Source organism: Coenobita brevimanus, chromosome 26, assembly GCF_032717465.1.
Source record: "Coenobita brevimanus isolate Jiangsu-jjx chromosome 26, ASM3271746v2, whole genome shotgun sequence".
Taxonomy (NCBI): Eukaryota; Metazoa; Arthropoda; class Malacostraca; order Decapoda; family Coenobitidae; genus Coenobita; species Coenobita brevimanus.
In genome coordinates, this window is record NC_136979.1 from 20,841,475 (window position 1) to 20,847,004 (window position 5,530).

The 5,530-nt window shown below is 41.4% G+C and overlaps 1 non-coding gene across 1 annotated transcript; it reads right to left on the reverse strand.

Annotated features, from left to right (window-relative positions):
- Positions 1-3,614: 3,614 nt before the first annotated feature.
- Positions 3,615-3,733, reverse strand: LOC145394217 (5S ribosomal RNA). The gene has a single exon (XR_013896323.1). It is a non-coding gene; the product is annotated as a 5S ribosomal RNA (ribosomal RNA).
- Between the last annotated feature and the right edge of the window lie 1,797 nt (positions 3,734-5,530).

Sequence of the window (5,530 nt, forward strand, 5' to 3'; positions counted from 1 at the left end):
CTTGATTCTTTGGACAGTCCTTACTGAAAGCGGATTGTTCCAAGGTATCACAAAAATCGTCTACCGTTAAGCATATTAGTATAATAAACCTTTTGATAATTTCCATTATAAACTTACGAATGCTTCATGGAGAAGATGCTTTGAATGTAAATTTTTTTTTTTTTTATGTTATTTTACACGAGTGAAAAAGAATATCCGGTAATCCGTGTGTGGCACTTTTACTCAACTTAATGCATTACAGATTTAATTATTATTTGGAAACACATTGTGTGTGCTAAATGGAATTACTGTACTTTCAGTAACATGCTCAAGCTTACGTCACCTTTCAGTTAGTGCTTAGGGCTATACTGCACGTGACTGGTAATTATTAGCGAGATAGCGAAGCTGGTATTAATTTCAATTTGTCTGTCTGTGTATCTGTTAGCACGATAACTTCGCAACCGCTCAAAATACCATCACAACATTTTTCAGGTGTATAATAGGGATGAAAATCTCCCACGAGTTCGACATTGGTGAAAGTATGTCAGAGTCTGTGGGTCTGTTAGAGCGATAGCTTCGCAACCCCTCAAGATATCATAATAATAATTACAGGTGTGTAGTGGGGACGAAAATCTCCTACGAGTTCGAAACTGGTGGAAGTAGGTCAAGATCAAGGTCATGGGCTAGATATGTATCGGCTCGCGGGTAGTGTGATTCCCCCTTTGGGGGAGGGGGGGGGGCGCTGGGCTCTTGTTTAGCACCAGGCACATCTCAGGAAGAAAACTTGCAGCGAAAGAGTCAACCATAAATATGCAAGGATGCCCTGTAAATGAACTAGAATCGTGTAGCGTTAGCTAGTATAAAACGCTAACATATTCATCAGGTCTTCTGAATTATTATAGTGTGTATAACTGGTATCACCTGATAACATATAACCTATGAGTGTGGACATTGCCCTAACTTGAAAATGCGCTCGTCCCCAAAAGAGTTCATGGGAATGTCCTTGATTTGAACTTTCGGATAACAGATCGTTAGTTAACGTGCAAATCCTGTGACAGGACTGAATGATAGGAATCATCTTGACATGTTGGTTATGTGAAAGGCTGGGCTATATGAGGGAAGAGAATGTGGGAAGAAAGTGCTCGTGTAAGGCTAGCTTGGAGGGGATGCTCGTGTGAGGCTAGTTCGGTGGAGAGGTTGTGAGGCGAAACAATCGCGAAAGAAGTGCCATTGAAAAGGCTATACTTCACCCTGCCAACTCACCAACTCAACTCGAGAGGGAAAACTTGTGACGGACATCACCTAAGAAGAGTATTTTGAGTAACAAGAGATATGTCTTATCAGCGAGCAGTCTCTTGTTTTCATGGATGGAGGAAACATGTTTAGAATTGCATAGTATTTTTTTTCTCATTAGCAGCTGAATGACGAAACTAATAACGCGTGTGTACACGGTTCCTCCCACCCCCAGCACGGTAAGGGATGGTGCTCAATGAAGCTCTGTCCACGTTCATGGGACTTACTCAGACGTCGTATTTCAATGACATATTCGTTAATAATGCATTCAGACGAACACGCAAATATATTATGTATTTCACTTGATAATAATTATGATTTATTCAAGGATCTGAGGCTTCGGTCTCGTATTGAACCTACTCTCGACAGATGATCTTGACTCCACAAACACTTTTAACTGCACAGTGACCTAAATATGAGTGACTAATTAGTACAGCTAATCATTTGCCAATTGTGTATAATAATTAAGATATTGTATGTCCTATGACACAGGGTAAATATCTATTACATATAAAACAGCGTATTCATACTCAAAACCCTCTCCAATATTTGACTACATGGCAATGATAGACGGCGAGGCGCCGACCAATCACGCACTGTGATACAACGTTACCCCTCCAGACATGCATTTCCACTACTACCTACATGTTTACTATAGGAGTTGTTGCCAGAGGCCGCCAATTGTATTCAGCTTCTTTGTTCCCGGACTGTACATACTTATAAAAAGCGACGTACCTCGTCCAACAGAACACCATTGACTGAAAATGCCCAATACCTTTTTACATTACACACTTGCACTCATCTACTGTTGACTGTCAGGCGAGGCACGTGGTTTAATGTTCTGGACGTCATTATAAGAAATAGATCAGTCAAATGCACGAACTATTTCAGTTATGTCAACTGTCATCCCCAATTAAATCTTATAATGTATACCTATGTACAGTCTATAAAACCATAACCACAACGTAAAAATGTCACATCACTCTGATCAATCGGGACCTCCTCAAAAAAAGCCATCATAATATCAGCCACACCAATATCCTCATAACTCAGGATGGTGGAAAGGGTGAAGGAAGCGTCTGCTGCGCCATAATAATTTAAAAGTGAAACACGCTCATGACTGAACTGCTGACAGTGCAGGATGATAATAATCTATCGGTAATAATTATTATGACCGATAGATAACACCGCTCCGCAGGTGTCACAATGCAGAGGAAATCGTCTTTTAGTATATGGCACATATAGGTGGTAAAGGTGCAATTCATGCCCATTCTAGCCAGATTTTTTTTTCTTCCAACCGACTGGGGCTGTGGGCAGTATCCCAGTTGTCGACTTGTGGTTTGCATGTTCGAATATTTAGTCTGGTCCACTGACCTCGCTACAGAAGATTTAGTTATTTCTCTCCAAGAGACAAACTCGACCGTAGATCACGGGGAACGTCCCTAGTCTTCTCGAGCTCCACAGTCCACTTTGCAAACAAGTCAGCCTGGTCATTGCCATAGATATGACAATGACCAGGCACCCAGATACTCAGATCAGTATGAAGGGCTTGTTGCATGAATGCAGTTTATTAATGATGAGGCCCTGGATCTCATTAGAATCCATAGTGCATGAAGCAATTGCCTGAAGGGCTGACTTTGAATCTGAAAGTATGACAAATGAATCATGTATAGATTTTAGGACAAAGTCTATGGCTCTGTCAATCGCAAAAAGTTCTGAGGTAAACACAGATGCATGAATCGGTAACCAAAACCTGAGGGCATATTCAGTCGACCACACACTAGCACCCACACATTCACTCGACTAGGAGCCATTGGTGTACAATTAATGGAACCCCAAGTGATTAACGATGATGTTATGAAGCAAGTGGTGGACCTCCGCCTCCGACGCCTTGGTCTTTGGTGCTGGGAGCCAAGAAATATCAACAGTAAAGTTGGATGGCACCCAAGGAGCTATATTTTTAAGAACCAACTTGTCACAGTCCCTGAGGTCCAACCTAAGCTTCTGAGTCAATAAGCGGAGGCGAACGGCAAGTGGCCAATGAACCCACTCATAAGATAGTGGTATTGACGCAGGGGGGCACAGGCCATTTTGCCGGTATCACTTTCTGGTTGTCCTTACACCATAGAACAGCAGCAGGTGGTCGCAACGTATACAGAGAAGTACATTCATCTCCAGTTCCATACGAGCTACACACAGAAACCTCAGCGCTCCAAGACCATCCATCATCATCATCATTGCCAGACGCCATATATCCCAAACGGGGTGGCCAAGGGCTTAGAGTTACTTGTTTTACAGGGAGGGGCACTAATCCTCCACCAACCCCACTTGACACGTAGGGATGTCAACAGCTACTGGTGTTCCCAGGCGGTCACCCATCCAAGTATTAACCAGACCCAACGTTGCTTAACTTCGCTGATCGGACGGGAAGCGGTGTACTCAACGTGGTATGGCCGTTGGCTCCAAGACACATCACAATAATTTATTCTGTAACACATCCAGCCTCCTCAGTGTGGCATCAGATGCCGACCCATACTCATGTGAGCCAAAGTCTGGCTTAGATCTGAAAAGAAAGTATGCAAATGCACAGCAAACCCTTCCCCGGTAGTCATTTTAGTGCTGACGTATAAATGCAACAGAATATCTAGTCAAAGATGTCTCATATAAAATTTGAAGTAAATCGGGTGAAAATTAGCGATTTTATGCCCATTTGAAATTTTATTCCCGACCCACCTGACATTCACCCCCCTTCCGCTAAGTGGGGGTGACCCCCCTGATGTAATGAGGCATGTTATAGGATGCAGATTTGAAAGACGCACCTTAGAATTTGGTTTCATGTCGATATGACGAATTTGAAAGGAGTTATGGCAAAAATCAAGATTTTTTTTTCTTTACATTATTTGGGCCTACAGCCTAGGCCTTGGCCCGATTTGGCCCAAAATTTAATCAAGAGATCAGAAGGTCATAGCTCATCATCCCTGTAATTTTACTCAAAACCGCACCAACATTTTTTAAGTAGTTGTTATCAGACAGGCAGACAAACAAACAAACCGAGTGAAAAAATACCCATCTCCGAGCTCCTCCGGGGCTGGGACGGGTAATAAGGAGCTTATACACCGTTAATAAAGATTTTCTGTCGGCACCCCAATCAGTAGCATACATTATAATATAACAAAATACTTGGAAAATAATTTGATCTTTAATTAGGCTTTATATTTTTCTTTACTTATTGGGGAAAAAAAAACATATTTGCTGGATTTTATCCTTAGATTCTTATTTTTTGCCCTGTCCCCAGAAAGCACATACAGTATATCATTTAGATTATAAAATGAGGAATCCTCCAATACTATGAAGTTGTTATGCTTTATTATTTAATTACGAATACGAACGTTGCCCCGTCTTGACTCATACCCATTTTCATTCCTTTCCTGAGAGCTTGGTATGAAGCCAGTGAACTTCAAAAAAGAGATGAATCTGATCTTCAGGCGTTCTCTCTCTCTCTCTCTCTCTCTCTCTCTCTCTCTCTCTCTCTCTATATATATATATATATATATATATATATATATATATATATATATATATATTTGAAGGATAGTAAAAGTATCGTACAAAGTGGACGATAATGAAAAATGCTACTGGATACCGAATGTGAATCTGATCGTATCTATACGATATTTATAGTACGTATGGCAACAGTGGGGGTGTGGCGGCTGGCGCCAGTGACCCGGCAACGCACCTAGACGCCGCTTGACGGGATAGACCACGTAGATGTTCGCGTGCAGATTTGCGTTTGCGGAAATATTTCCGCAAGCAAAAAAACACAAATTTGCATAGAATTTGTAGCAAACGCAAATCCGCAAACGAAATAACACTTCCGCAATTGCGGAATATGCTTTTTCCGGAAGTGATTACACAAGTGCCTAGCTCTGAAACACACACACACACACACACACACACACACACCGGGGTGTGTGGAGAACTGAGGTAAAAAATACATAGAGTGTGGGAAAGGAGTACTGTACTCGACATATACTGTAGAAGACAAAGAATATTAGATGATCATTACAGAAGAAAGGAAAGTACGGGTAACTTCAGCAGGTTCTCTCCTAAGCAGCACAAATCAAAGGGTATGAATAATGTGAAATTAAGTGGATAACAAAAACTAATGAAGTAGACTGCCAAACTTTTTTTTTTTTTTTTTTACTCTGAAAATATGACACAGTCAGTCCAGTTTTACCCTCTTCAGGTATAATCAGAG